Source organism: Dipodomys merriami, unplaced genomic scaffold (genome assembly GCF_024711535.1).
Source record: "Dipodomys merriami isolate MVZ:Mamm:240054 unplaced genomic scaffold, mDipMer1.0.p SCAF_3, whole genome shotgun sequence".
Taxonomy (NCBI): Eukaryota; Metazoa; Chordata; class Mammalia; order Rodentia; family Heteromyidae; genus Dipodomys; species Dipodomys merriami.
This window is the reverse complement of record NW_027204492.1, coordinates 106,588,537-106,614,220: the sequence shown is the minus strand read 5'-3', so window position 1 is coordinate 106,614,220 and position 25,684 is coordinate 106,588,537. Positions and strand designations below refer to the sequence as shown.

General features: G+C 41.3%; 1 protein-coding gene and 1 pseudogene across 1 annotated transcript in view; one reads left to right on the top strand and one right to left on the bottom strand.

Annotated features, from left to right (window-relative positions):
- Ptchd1 (patched domain containing 1) overlaps positions 1-25,684 on the top strand; it is a 57,160-nt gene that overhangs the window by 8,328 nt on the left and 23,148 nt on the right. The gene's annotated exons all lie outside the window — the stretch shown is intronic.
- On the bottom strand, positions 5,405-5,520 carry LOC138840580 (U2 spliceosomal RNA; annotated as a pseudogene).

Sequence of the window (25,684 nt, the reverse complement as noted above, 5' to 3'; positions counted from 1 at the left end):
AGATCTACTGGCATTTACTTTAGATAAGGAAAAATTCTTAGGAAACCAAGTACCTGATCATCTCTTCTGGTTTAAGTACAGTTAGGGAAGGCATAAACTCGATCTTAGTCCCCATGGAGAAGTCCATTCCCTTGTTAGAAGGTCAAGGACTCTACATGTCTTAGCAAGTATGCGGGAAGTCGGCTCTCCACACTACATATATCTTCTTTTGCTTCAAGTAAAGTCTCAGAACATAGGCCACACCTATGCCAAATTGCAAAAATTAAGTACATTATTTAAATGAGGATAAGCTAGGCACTGGTGACTCATGCCTGTAATCCTAGTTACTCAGGAGGCTGAGATCTGAGGATTGTGGTTCAAAGCCAGCCCTAGCTAGAAAGTTCATGAGACTCATCTCCAATTAACCACTAGAAAACCAGAAGTAGAGCTGTAGCTCAAAGTGGTAGAGTGCTAGTCTTGAGCAAAAGAGCTTAGGGACAGTGTCCAGTTCCTAAATTCTAGCCTCATGACTGACCAAAATAAAATGAGGATAGATGATTTTCCCAATCAAAGCCACAATATTCAACAGATTACTAGCTCTGATGTTATATATCCCTGTTCTTCTTTTTTTTTTTTTTGTCAGTTGTGGGGCTTGAACTCTGGGCCTGGGTGCTATCCCTGTACTCTTCAGCTCAAGGCTAGCGCTCTACCACTTGAGCTACAGCACCACTTTCAGTTTTCTAGTGGTTTATTGGAGATAAGAGTTTCATGGCTTTTCTTGCCCGGGCTGGCTTTGAACCGTGATCCTCAGATCTCAGCCTCCTGAGTAGCTAGGATTACAGGCATGAGCCACTGGCACCTGGCCTACCTCTGTTCTTAAGACTGAGTCTGAGGTAACCTGAAGTTAACAGGTACAGGTCAGGGAAAGTTTTTCCTGACAAGAGCTATTTAGAAATTTATATTAACATTCAAAAGCCATACAGAATTATTAATACAGCTGGCTGGGGTACACTTATGAGAAGTAAATGAGAAACATACATGCCTGGCCCATCATGATCAAATTATTTTAATTAGGGGCCTTATATGGCCAACAGACCAGGCTTTCCACACCCTACAGGTAAAAAAGAAAGTACTGGTATAAAATCAGCATATCTCTGTCAGTGACACTAGAATATTAAAATTTAGCTTAGAAAGTGAATATCCTTTAGCTTACTCCATAAAGTTCTCCTGCTGCCTTGTCAATTCTTACAATGACCACAAGGGGGAAAAATGATTCTCTGACATAGAGCTGTCAAGATAAATTCTCAAAATATCTTTGTGAAATGTATTGCCTTAATGTCATGAGGTTTGATTGGTTGGCTTTTTCTCCTGGGCCTCTTTTTTAAAGGACAGATTTGGATTGAGCCTTAGTTGGGATCCACAAGTCAGTATTTCTCACAAGTTCTTAGGGATTGTGGTCACTATTAGCCAGCAGACCACACTTTTGAGTACCAAATTTAGCTGAGTTGGACAGAACATTGGATTTGGAGTCAAGAAACCACCTCACTTTTCAGCTCTTCTAAATATGTGATGTTGGACAAGTCGCTAGCCATCTTGAGAAGCAGGTTCCTCCTTTGCCCTGGACAAAAATCACATCTCCTCATCCATTTAAGGTAAGGACACAATAGGATAAGAAGCACTGTATAAACACAGCCTTCTAAAGGGTATGTTATCAGTATGACTCTTGCTTTGAAGCTGACTGGTCTTTTCTCATAGGTGCAGCTCTTTTGTTGTGATGATTGCCTATTAAGTAAATGCACGTGTAGACTTTTTTTCTTTGATCTAACAGCCAACAATTGGTGATCAATCTACATTCTCCATACTAAAGTTGTCAATTTGTGGCCTTTACTCTATCGGAGTCCTTATAGATGACTGGATTCATCTACTTCTGAGCACACCGCTCCTCCTCCAGCAGCCAGTTCTTAGAAAAGCAGAGCTGACTCTGGGGCTGGGTGTTTTGCATTCTAGCTCATCAAGTCTGTTTCTCTGGGTTCAGAACCTCATCTTCACGCCTAAAAGGGTTTTGCTAACAAGGGAAGCCTTCAGTCCCCTCCCCCCTCCACCACACACACACATCCGGAAGTGCCTTTGGAATGAACAGCTCTGGCTTCAAGGTTCTCTTCACCACTCTGCAGCAGCATGCCAAAGGAAGAGCTCCAGCAATTTAAGTGAGAGGGTTGAGAATTCTCCTCTCACTTAATTTACATGACTACAGTGTTTCCCTGGGAACCTTTGCCCACATAAGTCAATCTGTAAGCACTTCAAAGGAAAGTGTTGTCAGAATTGCCAGAGATCAGGAGAACCAGCCAAAGTGATCATTGTAAAGCTCTTTGAAACTGAAATGTCTGTAAAAAAATTTTGCTGACTTGAGATTTTGATCATTTAGTTCAGCCCACTCCCCTACCCATCTAGTCCTTTTCAAAATTTCTTACTATAGGCTTCTAAAAAATCAATAATTAGGCTCAAGATCAAATCCACTGAAGAAGATTATTTTTCCTACCTACTTCTCTATGTCTAATCTCTCCAAATAAAATTAGTCCATCTGAGTGTGATGACAAAGGCCTACAGTCCCAGCTACTCTCGGGGTAGAGTAGGAGGATCAAGAGTTCAAGGCCAGCCAGAGCAAAGTTAGCTAGGCTGATCTCAAAATCAAAACATTGGGCATAGTGGTGCAGGAGTGTAATCTAAGTTGTACAGGAGGCCAAGAGAGGAGGCTCACAGTCAGAGGCAGGCCCCAAACACAAACTCGAGACTATACCTGAAAAATAACTGAAGTCAAATGGACTAGAGTGTAGTTCAATTGATGGAGTGCTTGCCTTTCAAGAATTCTCAGTTCAGTCTCCAGTACATGCAAAATAAAACACAACAAAATATAGCTTCCATTCAAATGAGGCTTGGCAATGCTTCTCAAGTTTGAATATGCTTTTGAATTTCCTGGGAATGTCTAAGAACATATAGAATCCAATTCAGTAGGTTTGGGCAGCAGGCATGAGATTCTGCACTTTTAATAAGCTCCCAGACATGCTGATGCTGTTGGTCTGTGAACCAAACTCTCAGTAAAGCAGTCAATCAGTGCATTCAAAGGACCTGGCTGAACCTTTATATGGACTGAATATTCAGTGCTGTTTAGTTGCTTTCATAAGCTAAAAACAGTAGCACTTAAACTTGAGTGATTAACCCCCGAAAGGCTTCTCCAGACACAAACTGGGCTCTACCTCCGGAGTTTCAGAATCAGTAGGCCTAGGATGAAGCCTGATAGAATTTTCCAACTAATGTTGTTTCTGCTAATCCACAAGCCAGTTTCAGAGTGCTGCTACGAAACATCCTAGTAATTAAACAGGTAGTTTTGTCCTGTACAATAGAAATGGGTTACAAAAGCTATTTGTTTGGCAGTTCATTCTGAATGATACTGAAATAACTATTGTGCAAAGGATATTACATAAGTCTGAATACTTGAAGTTTATATTAAACAGATAGGTCGGACACAGTGGTCTGCCTCTGCTGCCTGTGTCCAGGTGCTAACATTCTGTCAGGGGACTAAATAAAGGAAAATACATTCCAAGATGGAAGAAAAGAGATTACACATGTGTGCACACACATACACAGCCACTCACACCAGGCAGGTATTGCTATCATCACATATCTGATTGCTGAAGATTTCTTTCTTTCAAAACTTCCCACACTGGGTTATCTGCTATTTGCCTTTGTAGACACTTCCCTTCAGTGGGGCTGGGAAGGTGGCTCAACGGTAGAGTGCTTGCCTTGCATGCATGAGGCCCTGGCTGGAAGTGGCACTGTGGCTCAAGTGGTACAGTGCTTACCTTGAGCTGAAGAGTTCAGGGACAGTGCCCAGGCCTAGAGTTCAAGCCCCACAACTAAAGAAATAAATAAAAAGAAAGGAAGAAAACCCAAAGGTGCAATAGGGAGAATTCTGTCAAGGAGAAAGTCTTTATCAATTGCCAGAGGTAAGGTGTCCACAGAGAAAGTTCTGGCAACTAATGTTCATTCTTAACTACTGTTTGATGTCAGTGATGTTAGGGAGAAATGAAGAAGTTCAATAATTACCAATTTTGGCCTGGTGGAATAAGCATTGCTCCTGAAGTGGAAGTTTTGTGTCTTGAGACTAGGAGCTATTCAAGTGTCCTTCTTTAAGTCACTCAGTATCTCTAAGGGGTCTCAATCTCATCCTCTGAGGAAAGGATATCACAAATACTATCATAACAAAACTCGACCTAGTCATCATAACAAAGGTAGTCTCTCCAGGGTAGCGAGCCAGAGCACAGTTCTGAAATTTTATCTTCGGTTCTTCCCTATTTCAGCCCCCTTTGGCCCTCCTGTTAGCCTACCTTAGGGGTTATCAACAAGGGTCTGGGATTCAAGTGGAGAAATCCTTAAGAACATCACAAGCCTAAGGCACAAACCCACTAAAAGGTACATTTATTTGGAAGATTACATAGCATTTCCCCATCTCACACTTTACCACCACATCAACAAGGCTCTGATGTAATAATAGTGGATTATAGCTCAAAGAACAAGAGACCAAGAATGTGTAAGGGAGCTCAAAGTGAAGAGGAGAGACAAAAACAAAGATAATGGAAGAATTGGAAGCCTAGAGTACCTATAGCTACAACAACCATTAAAGGCATCCCTGACACGTAGACTAACCTAAATCCTCAATACAAAGTCTTATTTATCTCAGTTCCTATTACCCAATAAAGGCAAACTGAGGGTGGGGGAAATCAAAAGGTATGCTTAGGGGAAAAGAATATAGTCTCAAAACTAGACTTAGATATGGGTGTTAGAATTACTGGACAAGAACTGGCACCAGTGGCACATGCTTGGAATCCTAGCTAGTCAGGAGGTTGAAATCTGAGGATCTCAGTTCAAAGCCAGCCAAGATAGGAAAGTATGTGAGACTCTTATCTACAATTAAGCACACAAAAAAAGCCAAAAGTAGAGCTGTGGCTCAAGTGGTAGAGCTCTAGCATTGAGCACAAAAGCTCAGGGACAGTGCCAGGTCATGATTTCAAACCCCAGGACCAGCTGAAAGAAAAAAGAGAAAGGAGGAGAAGGAGGAGAGAAGGGGGAGGAAGAAGAGAAAGAAGAAGAAGAAGAAAGAAATGCAGTAAAATATTTAAATTATTGAAAGAAAAAAAATACCACCTTAAAAGTGAATATCCCAGGAATCGTGTTTCAACGTGAAGGGCATATAGAGACTTTTGCCGACAAAAACTGAATTTATCATCAGCAAGAAAGGTTAGCAAAAAAGTTGTCCAGGCAGAAGGTAAATGACATAGGTCAGAAACTCAGATCTATGTAAGAGTGTTGAGGAAAGAATAAGGGAATGTTCATTAAAATTTTATTAAAAAAATTTTTTTTATTTGGAAGGAGGTGCACCATTCCTGGAAGTACTGCAATACCAGGTCGATGCGTGGAGCAGCGGGGCAAGCTCCTATTCTGACTCCTAGCTCCAAAAATCCATTTAAAATCATTTAAAAAAATTTGGAAGTAGTGCTATGGCTCAAAGTGGTAGAGTGCTGGCTTTGAGCAAAAAGAGCTCTCAGGCCCCAAGTTCAAGCCCCACGACTGACAGAAAAACATAAATCTTTTCCTATTCTTAATGGATCTCCAAGATAACGATTACTTTCAAACAAGAATATAACTGAATAGTATAACATGGATAAGTCTAGAATGGCAGCCATATAAGAAGGAATCTGAGGAAGAAAATGGGAATGTTTTATTTTGAGGGCACTACATATGAAGCTACATAATTTTATTTAAAGGTGAGCTTACATGAAGTTTAAATGTGTATTATGAGTGCTAGGATAACCACTAAATGTGTGTGTGTGTGCACGCGTGCGTGTATATGTCCATGGGGCCTGGACTCTGGGCCTGGGCACTGTACTTGAACTTCTTTTTTTCTCAAGGCTAACACTCTACCACTCAAGCCACAGCTCCACTTTCAGGTTTTTTGTTGCTTAATTGGAGATAAAAGAGTGTCACAGACTTTCCTGCCCGGGCTGCCTTCCAACGGCAATCCGCACACCTCAGCCTCCTGAGTAGGTGGGATTACAGGCATGAGCCACAAGCACCAGCTGTAAATATTTTTTCAAAAATATAATTGATCTACTAAGAGAGGCAATAAATGCTTGATTAAAAATTGGAGCAGTCAATAAAAGAAAAGCAAGGAAAATGTAATAGAACAATTGTAATCAGTATCTATTAATATACATTATAATGATCTACTCCACTCGTTTATATTTTTCTGCTACTTTTGTTCCCCTATAAGGAACATCTTCGTAAGACGCTTTTTCCAATTGATTATTAATCTATATCAATAAGTTGACTTAAATGTGAATTATGAAATAAGACCATGCTGTCTAAAGAAAACTCACTTTAAAAACATGAGTCAAAAGACAAGCCATGTTAATATTAACTAAAAGACAGCTCAAGTAGCTATCTATATTAATTTCAGCCAGAACTAACATCAGAATTAATAAAATTACCATGAAGGGCATTACAGATTAGTAAAGGCACCAATTTCATAGAGAGGTGCAAAAGCTTTAAACACAGACATACCTAACAACAGAAGTGAAAGGAAAAATAGGCAAATCCATGGTTCCAACTGGAGATCTCAACTTCTCTCTTTCAGTGGTTGATAGAATGAATAACAGACAGTAAATAAGAATATGGATGACCTGCTCTGGGAAGTATCATGTTCAGACTTTTCTAAGGATAGCTTTATAAAAATATATAACTTAAATTGCATAACCAAGACATTGTAGGCAAGGAGACCCCCCTCCTCCACCCAGGAAACTTCTGTAATTCTATAAACAAAAAGCTTGGAATAGGGTAACTGTAGAGGAAGGAAGGAGTAAGATTAGACCACTGTCTTATAAGATGTGTTCTAGGAAAGCTCCCTTGATGCTATATCAGGATATGCAGCCTGGTGTGTGCATTCAGTACACATGGTCTCCCCATATTGAGTCCCTATATTAAATGTACATTATCATACTGAATGTTCTTACCTGTAAAGAAATCTATTTAATTCTGTCCAGTTTACATTTCTCAAAATTACTTGATATGGACACATTTTAGGTGTGTGTGTATATGTGTGTGTGTGTATGACAGAGAGGGGAGGGGCTAATGAAAATTAGGGCATATTCTAAAATGCCTAGCCCCCAACTAGAGAGATGCAGTCAATAAGAGCTGAGGTTCCTTGAATCTGGAGGAAACTATGGAGAAAGGGTAATTTTGGCTTCGAAGTTTCCCACCTGGGTGAATAGAATGAGGGTGATGCTGTTAGCCATAACAGGAAACAGGTGGAAGAACAAATTTGGAGGAAAAGATTCAGCTGTTGGATTTACACCAGTTGAAATACTGCCATAGCCTGTATTTGCAAATCTTCAGGAGGCAGATGGAATTTCAGATCTGGAGTTTGGAAAAAGAGGGGAGGTGTTGATGTGAACTGGAGATTGGTCAGCATAAAGGTTAGGAGTCAAACCATGGAAATGGAATTCATTGCCCATAAAAATTGATTCTGATGTGACAAGATCAGAAGTTCCAGAGACAGTATCTTGGACCATATTTATAAATAGTCAAAGGTAGACTGGAAACTGAGAACACTAGGTGGAAAGATGAAGGAAGAGAGAAGCGTTGGGTGATGGAATTTGTCATCCAAGAGAGGAAGGATACAGGTCTTTACTGAATGTCTTTGTTTGCCAGGCACATAGAGAGGAAAGCAATAAAGAAAACCTGCCCAACCCAGGCACAGTGGTTCATGCTCATAATCCTAGCTACTCAGGCAAAGATCGGGAGATCAAGGTTCAAGGACAACCCAGGCAAAAAATTATTGAGACCCCCTTCTCAACCAATAGCTAGGCATTGCGGTGCATGTTTGTCATCCCTACTACAGAGGAAGCATAAATTGGAGGATAGCAGTCCAGGCTGGCTCCAGTCAAACACAAGGCCCTATCTCAAAAATAACTAAAGCAAATAGGGTTAGGGGCACGGCTCAAGTTGTAGAGTACCTGTGTGGTGAACATGAGGTCCTGAGTACAACCTCCAAGTCAAAAGTTAAAAATCTGGTGGAACCTACCAGAATCCCATGGAAATTGCAATGTGCTCAATCATCTCAGATTCCTCCTTTGATTTTGATTTACTGATTTGATCATTTATCTGCTGAAAAATTAAGGAAGATTGGAAAGGAGCTACTGGATTTATCTTGTTGAGTTTTAGTTAAGCTTTGGGATAGAGTCTAGACAGAAATGGTGTGTAAGTGAATGAGATGTGTGGAAATTAAGTTAACAGGCAGGAATTCGTTTTGTTGTTGTTTTTGTCCCAGTCTCCCTATGTACTCCTAGCTGGCCTGGAAGGCAGAATCCTCCTGCCTCAGCCGCCCAACTACTGGTATTACAGATATGTGCCCTCACACCTGGCAACAGCTAATTTTTTGAGATGTACCTGGAGACAACAAATATAAAAGATGGGAGGTGTGGTAAAAGTTCGAAGGGGTTATAGTATTAATGAGGCCTTGGTAAAATAAGGGGGATATAAATGTATATTTCAAAGCTCTTAGGAAAAAAAGCATTAGTACAAAGTGTTTACGAACGTGGAAGAAGAGGATAAGCTGCTCAGAAGGAAAGGAAAGCTGGAACCTAACGAAAGGAGTTGACTTTAGAAAGAAGGAAGGAGATGGTGTAAATGTGGGTATTTGTATGGATATGGTAGCAGCAAGTTGAGGGTAATTTCCATCTGATGTCTTTAGGTTCTCTCTGCAAAATAGAAAACAAGGTCAACAATTGAAAGTGAATCTTGTCAAGTACTAAAGAAAGGGAACATCCTAATATGTGTGGCTCAGAGACCAATGGACAAAGGAAGATGAGATTAGGTTGTGATGTAGAAGTGATCTCTTTCATGGAATTTGAGTATGAAACAGAGTCAGTCTCTCCTCAATCATTTCAAGGTAGGCAAAAACATAAAGAAGAACTTGAAGTGGAAGTGAAGCAAATTGAGAGAAATCACACTGGCTACTGAGGGAAGGATTCTTAACTTATTTTTCTTTTCTTTTGGCAGTTGAATAGCTCATCAGAAGAGACTGAAATGACTTAGAATTGCTTAAACACAGTTGAGATGGTGTGACCTTCAAATCACATCATAAATTCAGTGGTTCTCAACTGTGGCTACATGTTAGACTCACTAGGGGAACTCAAATATACTTTGTCAGACCTCACAAGCATGAACTCTCGTTCCATTGGGCCTAAAACCAAACGTGGCCCGCAGACTGACAGCAACTGCATCCCCCAAGACATTGGTCATATACAAATCTACTGAATCAGAATCTGCAGCGTCACCAGAACTCCAGTTGCTTTGTGTATACATTCAAGTTGGAGCAATGCTAGACTAAAGCCAGGGGCCCAATCGTGGCTACTGTTTAGAAGCTCACCTCAAGATTCAAATCTAGAATCACTTGAGACTCACTCCACTGCTGGAGACAAAAGCTTGTTTTAAAACTTCACTAAGCTCACGTGATAAAACATTACAGCATTCCACATACACAGACAAGAAAGCCATATAAAAACTTAGGAAATCCAAATAAGGCCTGGCGTTGATAGTCTTGTACCGAAGTCAGTTTCCTGGTTATATAAGATGTGATCGGTAGGGAAAGCTAGGTGAGAGACACCTGGAAACTTGAACTATATTTGCAACTGCTTCTAACTCTTCCATTGTTGTAAAATAAGCTGCACCCCATCCTGTATAGGATGCAAAGCACTGCTTTGTCATCATCTAAGAAGTCGACAGGCTCTATGGCCCATTCCCAAGGGGGCCATGGGAGGAATTTAAGCAGAAGGAAGACAGGTTTGGATTTGAGTTACAGAAAAATAAACATGGTAGTGGCATGGAGGGTAGATGTAAGACAGAAGAAAACAATGACTTAGGAGGTTGTTTCCGTCATCAACTTCTGAGCTTTAGAGACAAATCTGCAATGGTGGGAATGGAGCAGGAGACCATCCTCTGAGAGATTCAGGAGGCAAAACAAATAGGATTTGATGAAGGATGTAAGGATTTCCCACCATGTCTGTGTGTTAGTCTGCTGGAAAGCTTTCTAAAATACAAATCCTTAAGCCCTTGCCAAGATACTCTGAGTTGGTGGCTGGCGTGGGAGGAGTGCGGGGTGGAGAGGGATAAGGGAGCAGGCATCTGAATTTGTGCAGCTCCACGGTGGATAAAATGAGGAGGGTTGAGAGGGGCTGGGCACAGAGGTTCAGGCTGAGGGAGTGGAAGTGGGAAGGACAGATTCAACTCACAGATCCTCAAGGGACGGGAGGCAGTGAAGGCACAGCCAGGAAAACTTAAGGGAGACAGTCTCTCCTCTTCCACTGGTTTGATGTTGGAAAAACCAACAACAATGTAAAACTCTAAGTTAAAACGTGTAAAGCTGCCATTCTCGCAACCTGACTGTCTAGTCATGGCCTAACTAAAGCAACTTTTCTCCTAAAGTCTACAGAGTGCTTGTTCCCATCCTCTGCCATGAATGCCTTTCCTTGGGATTGGTCTGGCTCCTGGGCAGCTTTTCTTTTGGAATCCAGCCAAAAGCTGCAACAAGTGCAGGCATAGATGCTCCTGCACCTGCGCTCAGGCCAGCAAAGCCTTCTCAGCCCTCCCACTGCTAGGACGCTCTCAGAGTGCACCAAAGTTTTTCCCAGAGCATGGCCACGCCCTCAAACTGTAAGTGACCAGCATCCCATGCTCACAGCCTGTTGGTTTCACAAGGCAATGGATCTGCCAAAGCCACCCTCTCCAAACCATCAAAACCATCCTAGGCAGGCAGTCTTAGCTACTCAGGAGGCTGAGATCTGAGGATTGCAGTGCAAAGCCAGCCCAGGCGGGAAAAGTCCAAGAGACCCTTATCTCCATTTAACCACAAAAAGCTGTAAGTGGAGCTAGCTTTGAGCACAGAAGCTCAGGGAGAGTGCCCAGGCCCTGAGTTCAAGTCCCAGGACTGGCACAAAAACATCATCTGAGGCCTCCCCATTGAGAGTTACTTGCTTCAAACTGGGATCTCCCTTAATAAAGCTATTTGCAAAGCCATAATGAAAAGATTTCCACTTCCAATTGCCCCCTTGTTACTAAAAAGGAGAAGGTAAAAAAAATAACCCTGCTACTACCATCATAACAATGCATAAGCACTTCATAATATGCAATTGGCACATCACAGGTTTTTACAATTACATTAAGTGGTGCATGCGAGATAGAAAACATTAAGATGGCACTAAAGGTTCTTAGATTCCATACCACCTTCACTTTGTAGTAGCTAAATTATTTCAAGGTAACAGTAACATCTAAGTACATCCATTTTTCCTCTTTCTTTGGTGGTATTACAGATTGAATTCAGGGCCTACCACTCGCTAAGAAAGTACTCTACCACTTGAGCCACCTTGCTGCTTAGGTTTTGGGTTTTTGTTTTTTCAAAATAAGGTCTCTCTTTTCAAATAAGGCCTGTCTTTTGTGAAGCAGGCATTGGGACCACAAGCCTCCTATGCCTGTGGGGATTATCAGTATATGCCACCACCACCAGTTTGTTTTTGAGATTGAATCCTTATTGAGGAAGGAGGGGTCAGATGCTCCTCCTCTTTCTGCATCCCAAATGGCTGAGGTTACAGGCGTACACCACCATGCCTGCCTAGTTACCATCTATTTCTTAAATGAAGCCAAAGTGAGAGTTGGTGGTTTATGTTGGTAACTAAAGTGACTTCAGCCTCGAAAGAAATGTTAAAGTGAGAATTATTAAATCTCTTTATTTTTAATTCTGCTATGCTATTTCTTTCAAGAAATGCATACCTCAATAGCTGCCTGTGTATTCCCTTGAGAGAATGGATAAACACATTGTTATAATTTTATGTCTTGAAATTGCCACAGCATCTTTGACTAACATGAAAGGAGGTATACTTACTTAAACAACCTTGTACTTTCCTCGTGTTGTTTCAATTTATTTGTGTTTTAGGGTATTTTGCTTCTTAGATTTTTTTTTTTACTTTTTAAAATTTGTTTCTTTGGCTTCCCCCCACCCAGTTTCTGGAAACTAACGAGCAGCATTTTTACTTAATCACTCCTCAGTATATAACTGTTTCAGGACACACAAGGGGAAGCTGCTGAACGCATGTGGGAGCCAAAGAGACTATACAAGATATTTTGGCTTGGGGCTGGGAAGGTGGCTCAGTGGTAGAGCGCTAGCCTTGAGCTGAAGAGCTGAGGGACAGCACTCAGGCCCAGAGTTCAGGCCCCACAACCAGAACCCCCCCCAAAAAAAGATATTTTAGCTTGTCCAGAATGTTTAACTTAAGTGTTGTGTGCCTTCTCTTACATACACTGAGCTGGGAACAGGGAATATAATGAAGAATATGATTTCTTGGAAGTGGAGCTGTGGCTCAAGTGGTAGAGTACCAACCTTGAGTGAAAGAGCAAAGCAAGAGTGCAAGGCCATGAGTTCAAGCCCAAGTACTGGTGTACACACACGCACGCACACACACACACACACACACACACACACACACACACACACACACACACACACACACACACACACACACACACACACACACACACACACACACACGAAAAAATATACACACATCAACTCCTTTCCAAAGAGTGAAAACAAGATGTTGTTTCACAATGAAGTGATGCAGTAGATATGTCTACACACAGGGGACCTAGGAGAACTTAATCTTCATTTCTACTGCAGGCTTCCTGGAGGAGGTGATGCATAAGCTAAGCCTATCATTCCTCACATCCCCAAACCAGAAGGGAAGTCAAAGGACTGACTACAGCTTCGAAGCCCACTCACCGTGCAGCCCTTTTGGAAACAGCCCCGGTTTCTTACTAGTGCTGACATGCAGCAGCTTTTCCTCCATGTTTTAGGGCTCTAAAAAGTGTCTATGGATCTTTCATCCTGCCATCAGATATAAGTCACTGCGGCCTACCATGTTTAGTAAACTTTGCCAGTGATCTCCCACAAGAAGGGACGTGCTACTTCTCATAAATATTACATACCCCTCTCATCATGAGAGAGGCGGTTCTTCTAGGGCCCTAATAGTACTAGGCAACAAGGAAGAACGTGAGATTTCTGGACATTCAGTTAAACCATCGTACCTCATGAATAGTTACTTCCAAGTGGCTATACCAGCTCCATTTTCCAAATGAGATGGGGAGGATTTCTCAGTCTATAGAATACTGAGCACATGTGATGAGCTTTTCTGTGGGGCATCTTGTCTATATTGTCTCATTCAGTAATCAACATTACAAAACACTAACCACATATTGATGATCAGAAAACTAAGAGTCCATAAGGGCAATTTGCACAAAGTCATCAGGAAGTGGCTGAGTTAGACATGAAAACAAGTCTGTTGGACTCCATGCCAGGCTCTTTCAAGCACATCTGGCTATCTGGAGCAATTCCTTCTTTTCATGTTTCCAATGAGTTTCGTTAGTCTTGAACTTAGATATTCTCCTACAAATTATTGAGGAAAAGACAAAACATCCCAATAACTAACGGGGAAAAAGGCTTGAAGAAGACACTTCTGAAAAGGAGAGCCACGGGGCTACAGGATATGTGGAGAGGAAGCTTAGTTTCAGTTACCAGAGTAATACAAATTCAGACCAAAATGAGACTTCAGTATGTACCCACCAGGATGGTAAAAATAAATAAACAACTGATAATATGAAATATTGCTGAAGATATAGGACAACTGGAAATCTCATATATTTCTGGTAGGAATATAAAAGGGTATAACCACTCTAGAAAACTTAACCTAAATATATGCTTGCTCTGTGGTTCCCAAACTTTTACCTCAGGTCTATAAACGCTGTGGTAGAGAGGGACAGGCTCCTACTGACTTTTGAAATCTGATTGACTACATCTATTCCTTACACCCTCTTAGTAACTTGAAATTGGCCCTGGTGGAGGTATTTACAAACACAAACAAACCAGAGCTATTCTCAGAAAACTGGTCAACAATTACCATATGTCACTGTATGTACCTGAGAGATGTGGGGGCAAATACCTTCCAAAGGCTATGTCCAAGAATGGCCATAGAAGCTTTATTTATAAACCTCTGTACCCTGGTTATGATGAATAATGAACATGGATGAACAAGTGGGCTCTCTGTATTCTAACTTGTAATCTTTTGGATAGGTGCCCAAGAGTGGTATCGCTGGATCATAGGGAAGTTTTATGTTTAGTTGTGTGTTTTTTTTTTTAATTGGTCGGATTTAACTGGATTGATTTTGCCTGGGATGGTCTCAAAAAGGACAATCCTCACAAGCTCAACCTTTGAAGTAACTAGGACTATAGTTGTTTTTTTTAATAGGAAACTCCAAACTGCCTTCCAAAGTGATCCTACTGGTTTCCATTCCTACCAACACTGAATTATGGTTCATCTCCCCCCACATCCAAGCCAGCATCGTTCGTTGTTCATATTCTTGATGATAACCAGTCTTACTAGAGTGAGAGGAGATCTCAATGTTGTTTGGATTTGCATTTCTTTTATGGTCAGAGACATTGAGCATTTCATCGTTTGCAGGGAAATGGATGGACCCTGAAAAAAATTATGTTAAGTGAAGTAAATCAGGCTCAGAGAGACAAACAAGACATAATTTCTCTCATGTAGAAGTGAAATCTAAATTATAAACAATTATGAAAACATATACAGGGCCATATGCATATGTACATAAACAAATTAAAGTATGGTATACTCAGGGGAGGATTCCGGTGGTGTAACTCTGAGCAAGTAAGGAACAGTTTAACAAAATGAATATGAGGAAGCTGGAACATGTCTAGTCGGGGCTGGGGAGATGTCTCGTGGAGGGGGGGAAATGAATGGAGAGAAGAAAAGTGGGCAAATACAGTTATTATATCCCATGAACTTATGTGAAAATGGAACCATGTAGCTTGAGGGTGTGGACAGAGCTAGGACCAATGCGGAGAAAGATGGAAAGGATGACAGTGATCAAGATGCATTGTACTCATAAACTTAACGTTGAATTTTTCCTTCAATCCCACCTGGGACTATCCCACAAGATCCACCAACGAGGGGAAATGAAAAAGTAAATTGGTAGCTGGACCCTGATGGTTCATGCCTGTAGTCCTAGCTGCTAAGGAGGCTGAGATCCGGGCAGGGAAGCCTGTGAGACTCTTATCTCCAATAAGCCACTCAGAAAACCAGAAGTGGCGCCATAGCTCAAGTGATACAGTGCTAGCCTTGAGCTTAAGAGCTGAGGGACAGTGCCCAGGCCCAGAGTTCAAGCCCCACAAGCCACCAAAAAAAAAAAGAACTGGAATAGAATATTAGTTGGCAAATAGAAATAAACATAAACTGCTAATAAACAAGCAAGGATGAATTTTATAGGTCATTGTTTAAATAAAAGATAACAGAAAAGACTACATTCTACATAATTACATGTATAGGAAGCTCAAGAACAATCAAACCTAATCAATGTTGATAGATTTCAAACTGTTTTCCTCTGAGAGTAGTGGAGGTATTCAATGGGAAAGGACAGAAGGGGCCTCTCAGTGCTGTCCATATTCTTTCTTGCTCTGGGCTGGGCAATGTGTACGTTGGTATCTACATCTTTTAAAAAACAATCTTTAAACACTGCTATACTTTATATACTATGCCTCAATGAATACACACACACACACACACACACACACACACACACACACACTCACGCACGCTATTTAGTGACCCTGCTAGTAAAGGGAAAGAATTACATTGTCATCCTCAACCTCAGAAAGCATCCAACAATGGTGAGGTCCAAAAGCAGAAAGGCAGCTTGAGTCTTGGCAGACAAATCAACTCAGTTTTCCTGACATCTGACACATTGCCATCATGGTGACTTTCAGCACCTGTACTGGCAGCCGTGCCAATGCATGGAGAATTCGTCTCAACCAGTACATACTTCCCAGGCACATCACTGCCTGGGAAGAAATCCAGTGAACACATCAGCTGTCTCTCCCACACACCTACCGCCATAACAGCAGAAATCCAGAAATGTAAAGATAGGGACTCTCATCCAACTTGGGCAGGATGCCAGCATTCACTTGTCAACAGAGAACATTGAAGTATGAGACCTTACCTACTGAGATGTTCCAGAAGGATGCAAAGAGGCTTCTAACTATATCAGTAAGCTTTTTTGTTATTCAAATAAGCAAAAGCCTTTATCTTCAGCAAGAAGAAAAATGAGACATCATGTCATCTCACAGTTCTCCATTCCTGGCAGGATGCAGGCCTGAGCCTGAGGAATGTATTCTTATTATCAGTCTACTCCCAAGCTACCATACCATTAGCTTTAATCCTTAATGAAAATGCTGGAGAAGTCCAGTTGATACAACTAGTCTTGTATATTCACGAATTTCACAGGGCCACTTGAAGAAAAATGTTTACATACCTACTGTTGTGCATCCTAAAAATGTGTCTACCCTCAAAAGATTCAGTATAAAGATCTTAACTTTACTCCCTTAGGGTTGACATAACCACATTTGAATCTTCAAAGTCAAAACAGTGGAGAATTGATTTGAGGATGGTTTGATATTCTGGAGATACTCTAGCTCCAGACGCAGTGGGCATTATTGCGCATTGTCTTAGTTTGGGTTCAGCCATGCCTTTGTCTATAATTACTCCTCCCCATTGAGGGCCGAATTTAGAAGACACTCCCTCCAGGAAGACTTCCCTTAATCCTCTGCACTTGTCTCATCTTAGAAGTCCACACAGCTCTTGCAATCGCCTCCTTGCTAGTCTTTCAACCATGAGACAAGAAATCAAATGAATTAAAGGCAAGTTATCAGAAGGGGAGCATTGGAGTAAGAGAAAGAGAGACAGACCCAAAAGGCCACTGCTGTGGGGAACTACAACGCAGTGTTAACGAGGAAATCTCTAGGAACCAATGTAAAACACTCTCACCCCAGAGTGAGCCCACCCATGGGCAGGGAGCTGGCTTTTCAAACATAAACTCCCATCTGCCATTGCTGGAGGGCTTGCTCCCATTGGATATTCATTCCCCAGTACTTCTGGCCTGCCAAGCAGATGGCAAAGTGGGCTCTTCAACAAAGAAGTGTGGGTGCTGGCATTTGAAGTCAGGCAGGTGTGCTCTCAGGAGATAAGGGCCAGAGGATATGAAGAAGGTGCCAACCACATCTGCTACAGAATAAGTTGAAACAATTGGCTAAGAATCTCTTGTGCTTGCCTGGTGTATGACTGCACTTTGGAAGTCTATATACAGAAGAAGGAAAGGCCAGGCATCAGCTAAATCTGCACATCTCTGAAATCGATAAGCAGCACATTAAGGCTTAAACATGCAAAATGCAACCCAAATGTTTAATCAGTATCATGGAGCTGAAAGTTGTCATCCAATTTTTACTACCTGGTTTTCCTTTCCAGATGAAAGGAAAAGCTTCCGTAAGCCTTTGCTTATAAAATAAGCTACCAGATGTATACAAAGATACAGAATCCTGCCACATTCAAGGCAGCATGGCCGCAGTGGTTCCGATCTTCTTTGCACCAGTGAACTACGTATTGCATTTGTGTTTTATTCCATCTCCCTGCCTCAATTCTCCATCCTTCCCAAATCCAGCTGCCATACTATAGGCAGAGGAATTTCCCGAAATACAATTTTAATCATTTCAGCATCCTCTGCCTAAAGCCTTTCTTTGAGGGTCAGTTGCCTACACGACAAAAATCTGTCTTCCAAGTTTAGCATGTGAGGCCTTTAACTTTAACTTTCTTGTCAGAACTTTCCTCGGATTTCTCACCACTCTGAATGACTCCCATTTTCCCCCTTGCATCTTTGTGGTTCCTTTTAGACTCTGCTCATACTGTACCTTCTGCCTTACTTACTCTCCCAACCAGCTCCACACCCCTGGCTACTTCTCTGCCCATGATTAACTCCTTCCCATTCAGAGGCCTGGATTTACAAGTTACTTCCTCCAAGGATGCTTCCATCAATCCCCTGCACTTCTCTCATTCTAGAAACCCATACAGATTTTGGAATTGCCTCACAGCTAGTCTTTCTCTGGAATTCTCTGTGAGATCCAAGCCCTACCTGTCATATTCATGTGGCTTAAGAGTTAGTTACTAAGGACTTTCATCAACTGGATGAATGACAAGTTGCACTCACCTCACTACGACATTCATGTTTATGAACATATACCTCATTTCCTCCTCATCAATATGCGCGTGCATGTGTGCGCACGTGCACACACACACACACACACACACACACATCACAGGCGCCCTGTGCTCCACCATTAGATGACTCCCTGTACCCCACCATTCTCTTTAGCTATTCCTGTCCTAGCAATGTGACACTTCACTTTGTGATTCACCTGTGCTAAGCAATTTGGATAGGCTACCTAAAGTCTCTCCACTAGACTACATTTCTTGAGGGTAAAATTATATCTTAATGTTCTTAATGTCCATGGGCTTTTACATAATGCCCAGATAGTGTAGATACTTAACCCATGTTGACTATTTAGATCAACGCTTCAAGGAGTCTATGGCTTTAATTGCTACAATTGGCAATGAGGTACAGAAGACATTCTCTAATCTTCAAGAAAGCAAAAAAACTCTGCCCCCCCTCACCCTCATCCAGTATCTGAGACCCAGTACAGAATTCATATGTGGGAGCCTGAAATTTCTCATCAGCCAAATAAGCAAGTCACTATCCTCAGGAAAGATACAATCATCCAGAATGACACTTTGGGGCATTAAAATCATCTTTGCTCTTGGCTGGGTGAACCACTTCCACAAGCCCCCCATCAGTGAGACAGCTGAATTGAAGCCACTTGTCAGTGACAGCAGGGCTGCTATGCTGAGGGAAAGTAGATGACATGTTCTGAGGACTCAATGGGTGTTCTCTACCTCTGCAGTCGTGAGCAAAACTGGGCTGCCGGGGAAATGGAATACTGCATAACATCAGAGCTTTATAATGGAAGAGTCTGCAATGGTCAGTGAGAAAGTGGGATGAGAAATGGCTAGAACTGAAAAAAAACATTTCCAATTCCCTTCCCTTGAAGCCTCTATGATAACAAGATTGTGTCACGGGCAACATTCTAGGTTCCATCAACAGCAGTGGGACATAAACAAAAGGATTATCTCTAAAGGCCACTGAGAGACATAAATGGATGAAATCACATCAATGCTCAAGTCCTCTAAGACATCCACAGGGATGTATTCCACTTTGCCTGTGATGGTCTCATCTTACACTTTATGTTCCTGTGAAACCACACAGTGCTCTCTTGCACTCCCAAGAGTGTTCTAGTTAATATTAATATTATAGTCAGACTACCCAATGACAGCTTTAATAGCAGGGACAAAATCCTCAAATAGAGATGACTTTGGATGGTAGTTCCACAGGAGTGTTTATACTAGTCTATAAATTTCTGTATTTTTTTTCACTTTTTTCTAAAAAAAATCCAATACACATGAAAAATTCAAGCTGCCCTATAATTAAGCATAGCACATAATTATTTCCATTTTGAATTGCCTACCTACACTGTTTCTCTGCTCTTATTTTTTTTTAGATTATAGTCTAACGATATCCATTTGTCTAATGAGACCAGCCATTTGTCTGCAGCATGTAAGTGATAGGACCAAATTCAATGTCATCTGTTTGTTTAAGATGTAAATGATATGCATGTAGCTCAGTAGCCTTTGGGTACAAATGAAATATCATTCAATGTCACCAGTGAGAATAGAAATCGGCAAGAAAGAACAAACACTGAAGGTGTGATCAGCACAATTCTGTTGGGCTCCTTCTACTCTGAAGTGTCTGGGATGCAGGAATCAGACAAATTCCTTGCCCTCATAAAACACATACTCTAAAGCCAGGCGCTGTTGGCTCACACCTGTAATCCTAACTACTTGAGAGGCTGAAATCTGAGAATTGTGGTTTGAAGCCCGCTGAGGCAGGAAAGCCTGTGAAAGTCTTATCTCTAATTAAGCACTGAAGCTGTGGCTTAAGTGGTAGAACACTAGCCTTGAGCACAAAAGCTCAGGGACAGCACCCAGGTCCTTAGTTCAAGCCCCAGGACAGACAAACAGACACACAGACACACAGACAGACAGACAGACAGACAGACAGACAGACACACACACACACACACACACACACACACACACACACACACACACACACACACACACACACACACACACACACACACACACACACACACACACACACACCATATATCCATTCTAGTGTTCAATTGCCTTTGGGGAATAATGCTATCAAAGTCCTAATACACTCATAAATCCCAGCTGCCAGCCCTTTTGCACTAACCCATCTACAAAGTTTTGGTGCTTGTGTGTATGTGTGTGTGGAGGAGGAAGAGGTTACATAGGAAACACAGATGATACAGAGGACACAATTCGGACTGATGAAAATAATCTCTTTTCATATCTGTTTGCTTGGTGTCCACCTGGCTGAGCATGCTCATCACTAACAATGGCCTTTGGCTACTCTGAGATGGCTGCTGTAAATATCTGGTATTCATTGGGTGAAAACATGCAGTATAGGTCAGAATATTGCCCTAGAAGGCTTTGCCATGTTTAATCCTTTGATTTTGCTATGTCAGTACCAACTCGTGCTATGGTTGGACTGTGTTTAAGCCTAATACCAAAAAGCAAATGTATCAATATCTTAAATGTCCAACCCAAAAAGTTGTAGAAATAAATTTTTACTTTGTCAAAGGAATTCCCATTAGGAGACGATTGTCTAGCCTAAGATTGAAATGTGGGCTGATTTACTTACTAAGTTTGTGGCTTGGGATGGTTAATCAAGCTCCTTGAGGCTCGTTTTCCTCAGATACAAATTAGTTAGTTTGAGATTAAATGAGGTAATAGATGAATCATTCTTTGTACAATGCCCAGTACTTAGTAGGCACTTAATACCTTTCAGATTTCTTCTTTTCCACCTACCATCCCTGCCTGGTCTGGAATCTTTCAGTTGATGTAAACAGTGATCTATCTAGGGAGCTAGCCAGAAGATCATGGGATCATTTTCAGGCTAGAAGCTTATACTAGAATTAGACTGTCTTAACTTTTAAACACATTCCCAGCTAGTCTCTTAAAATATTTATAGTGATACATGCTACCAACTTCTCTTTCCCCTTTAACTCTTAGTGAAAAAATTCTTACCTTTACATTTCATCAAGTGTACTTTTCAAAAGCAAATGAAGAATATCCACTGTTCTAATAAGAAATAATAGAGAGGAAGCAAGACAAAACAGAGGATAGAAATGGAATATTGTTTGTTCATTTTAGTTTTGCATCTGAAATTTACTGGGTACCAGTAGATATGTGTCAGAGACTATAATGAATAGTTTGTATTCAATTTCTTATTTATTCTCCAACAATCCTCATGAGATAGTTGGAATTACTATCCCAACTTGACAGATGAGGATTTCAGCTTTGTACAAGCAGTCCGTCTCTACTAAGGGTGCCCCCAATAGCAGCCCTGCTGGAATGGTCAGTGCCTTAAGCAAACTGAATCACAAAATGATCCTAGCCTTGATCATCCATTTTGTCAGGCCTCTGAAAAGGAAGGCAGCAGCTGAGATGCTCCTGTGATTTTTTAAGGGCAGTATATCTGGTTTAGAACAGCGGAGAAAAATACCATTCCGGGAAGAAGAAAAAAATACCCTATCAGTAAAATGCCACTTCAAGTACTCATTACTGTACGATTCACGGTCATCAATCATGAGAACATGCATGACCCATGTCATTAGATAGAACTTTTTTCTTGGTAGTTCTTTCTTCAGCCAGTTTTCATTGCTCTCAAGCTTAGAGTTGATTAGAAACGTAGCAAGTTCTTTCAAGGGAAAAGCAATGCTGAAGCGCTCATCGGATGGGGACATTTATTCTTTTTTAGCTTTAACATTGTCACTAATTATTTGCACTTTCAAATATATCAGGGGCATGGGATGCATAGTATTTTTATTTTCACAAGCAGAAAGTTCAAGGGTGAATTACGGTTGGCAGGTGGGGACACAGACCCACAGCATATGCAACCTTATTTCGCTTGAGGAAAAGAGAATAAAGGTCGGCTATGATATATGTAAGATTTTTCTAGCCTGAAACTGTTCTTAATCCTGCCCCTATACTACCAAACCAACTCGAGAAATCCAAACAAAATGTGGACTACACCTCCTAGGGAAGCTGAGTTTTTGACAAGACACATGGGGGAGAGGAGGAGAAAATGGGGAGAGGGGGAGCATGAACACTCAGCTTGAAGTTCAGTTAAATGAACCATATAACATGCCACCCGTGAACCACTTTGAATCTATAGAAGAGGCAATTTAAGCCAGGCATTGGTAGCTCACTCCTGTAATCCTAGCTAATCAGCAGGCTGCATTGCAAAGAGTTAAGACTCAGAGTCAGCCCAGGCAGGATGCCTAGCTGAATGCCCATTTCTGTGGGTGTCTAGTCTTCTTGGAGCTTGCTGGGGCTTGAACTCAATTTGGGTTCTCAGCTTGTTTTGCCCAAGGCTCATGCTATCCCACTTGAGCCACATCTCCACTTAACGGCTTTTTGCTCGTTAATTGTTGATGAGAGTCTCATGGACTCAAGCTTCCAATCATGGTCCTCAGATATCAGGCTCCCGAGGCTCTAGGATTACAGGTATGAGCCACCAGCACCTGACCAAACTGACTACTTTCAACAGAAAGTTTAGCCTTATCGGTTCTTTAAAATATCAGGGTTTGAATTCAGCATCATACTTGCTAAGCAGGGTTACTTTTTCTTTCTTAAAAATCCAAGGCTTCTTTCCCTCCAGTCTAAGGCTGCTTTGTTTGACAAGTCAAGGTTACAAAGATAAACTGAGCGTGTTGTGGGAATTACAAAGTAGGGTTGTCTTGGCTGCTTTTTATTATTAACACCCAAAATATGAATGTTTACCTCCTGTGAAGTAAGAAGCAAAACAGAAGTGCTTCGCTCTCAGACTCAAATGGGCATTGCGGTACTGACAGAGACAGCAGTTTGGCTTGTGTGCCAGCAGGCATCCATGGGCAAAGGAAGCCTGTGACTAGAGAGTCACTTCTTTGGCTTCAACCACAACTGAAATCTAGTGTCCTCTGAAAATGTAATATTTCAAAGGCAGAATGATTATTTCTGTTCACTTATTAAGGGATGACTAACTTGCTTTTGGCTGCACTACAAATGAATCACGGTAACAATCCCCAACTTGCAACTTCTGGTGTTCTGATGTAATACATTTCTATTAAAAGAAGAGGAAAGAGAGTGGGTGAGAGTGAGATCATGCAAAGACAGAACATAACACCAAAGGAGCGAGCGTAATTTATGAACTGCAGAGACCAGACCCGTCCACTTCAAGGTGTTTCCTTGTGTCCTAGGTAAGGCTATCTTGCCGGTTAGAACCTATCCATTTTTACAATTGCTGAGTACAGACCTAGATCAAGATCTGGGAAGTTGCTTGGAGTCAGTGAAGAATGTATTTGATATAGGGAGGAAAACAAGATATTCCTTGAAAGCATTTTGCTATCATTTTGAGTTAGTGTTATTTGGAAGGTAAATGACATTTGGGGGTAAATGATAGAGATTAGAAAGGCAAACCAGCAATCTATTTACATTTTTAAATGTATGCAGATTACTTGGGAGTAACAGCAGAAGGTGGGCCAGGAATGTGAGACAGAGAAAGGCAGACAGCTGATAAAAGCCATGTCATCATGCTGACAGAGGGTGATGGGTGCCATCTTGCAGGGACGTAAGGAACCTACATCCTCTCCTCGTCTTCTCTCACAGTTGAGATTACTAAGTGACTGCTTGAAGCTGCTTCCAGAGCATGGCAGAACAGCCTTCCTGCCTTCTCCCTTCCCTTTGAAATAAGAAGCAAATGGAAAAGAGCTGAAATAGGTTGTATAAGATCCTGAACCCCACAGGTATTTTTCCTATGTTAATCACCAGGAGCAGATCCTTCCTTCCAGATCCCTTCTGTACTTTCTTCTACAAGGTGTCCCTGCTGTCTTCTGAGGAAGATCTGTGTGTGCCAAGGAGAGACAGAGGAGGAAATGAGACTTTGGCCTGTCGTGACCGGTAGCCTGTATTGGCTTTATCCCAGGCTGGGGTGGAAAGGGATTCAAAGAGCCAATGCTTCCCCGGAACGGGAAATCAGCAAAGGGAATCCTTTATTTTTTTCATTTTGTTTTTTAGTGAGTATATTTTCTTTACCCTGTTTTCTTTTGGAGTTTCATCTACTATCAGATCTATCATTGCCACAAAAAGAATTTCAATGTGTAGGTACAGCATACCACAGGCAGCTGTAATAAATCTCAAATTGATATTTATGAAGTTCACTTCCTTTCGTGCATGATTTTTTTTCTCTCTTTATTAGCATACACTAATTGTACAAAGGGGTTTAATTGTGATATTTCCATACATACATATAATGTACTTTGACCAAATTCACCCCCCTTTATTACTCTTTAAATAATACTTATCTTAAAATTATGTAGTGAAAGCTGGGCACCAGTGACTCACACCTGTAATCCTAGCTACTCAGGAAACTGAGATCTGAGGATAGAAGTGCAAAGCCAGTCCAGGTAGGAAAGTCTGTGAGAATCTTATCTCCCAAAGCTGAGGCTGAAGTAGTAGAATGTGAGCAAAAAAGCTCAGGGACAGTACCCAGGTCCTGAGTTCAAGCCCCAACACTAGCGTATGCATGCGCGCGCGCGCACACACACACACACACACACACACATACACACACACGCACACACACACACACACACACACACACACACACACACACACACACACACACACACACAGTGAAACAGAAGGGTCTATCCTTAAAGATTAGCTAGACCAACACCATTTTCTTAACTGAGACCTGAAGTCTCACACCTGAAGGAGTGGACCTGATTTATAATCCTGCATCTGCCCTTTACTTATGGGGTGGTCTTAGGTGGATTACTGAAATTCTTTTAGCCTCAATTTTTCCAGCTGTAAAGTGGAGATAATTTAATCATTTCTATAGGGTATTTATATTGAATACGTTCTTAACTATATGGAATTTGTTTAGTAGACTAGTCCCTATTAGCATTAGCATTCTTAACTTGATTAGTGCTGGACAAAAATGCTAACAATTTATATGGTCTGTTCAAAGCCTTAATATTCAGTTTTGGTCTCTAACAACAAATCAGTAATTAAAGTATTATGATTGGGATTAACATTGGATTAGTCTTTACCAGGACTTAGCACTAGGTGCTGGTGTGTTTACTGTGAGAATCTACCAATAGTTTGTACCATTGTAACTCATGGGATTTTCCATGCATAAGTGCCAGCATACTAAACCCAGTGAAATTATTGTTGTTGGCAACATAGTCTATTTAATGAACACTTGTTGAATGTATGTTGAGTGAATAACCTAGAATATATACACTGTTATACAAACAAGAATTATATGTTGATTCACATGACAGATTGAGACTTTGTTAAAGGCCAGAACTATTACTTTGTGTCATTTTTGAGAATCTCAGAAAATTTACCTAACTTAATTAGAATTAGTGTGGCCTACTGTGTACATTTTATGGTTTAGCTAAACCTAACTTTGGTTTCCCTTTTCCCCTGTGAATATACCCAGTATCATG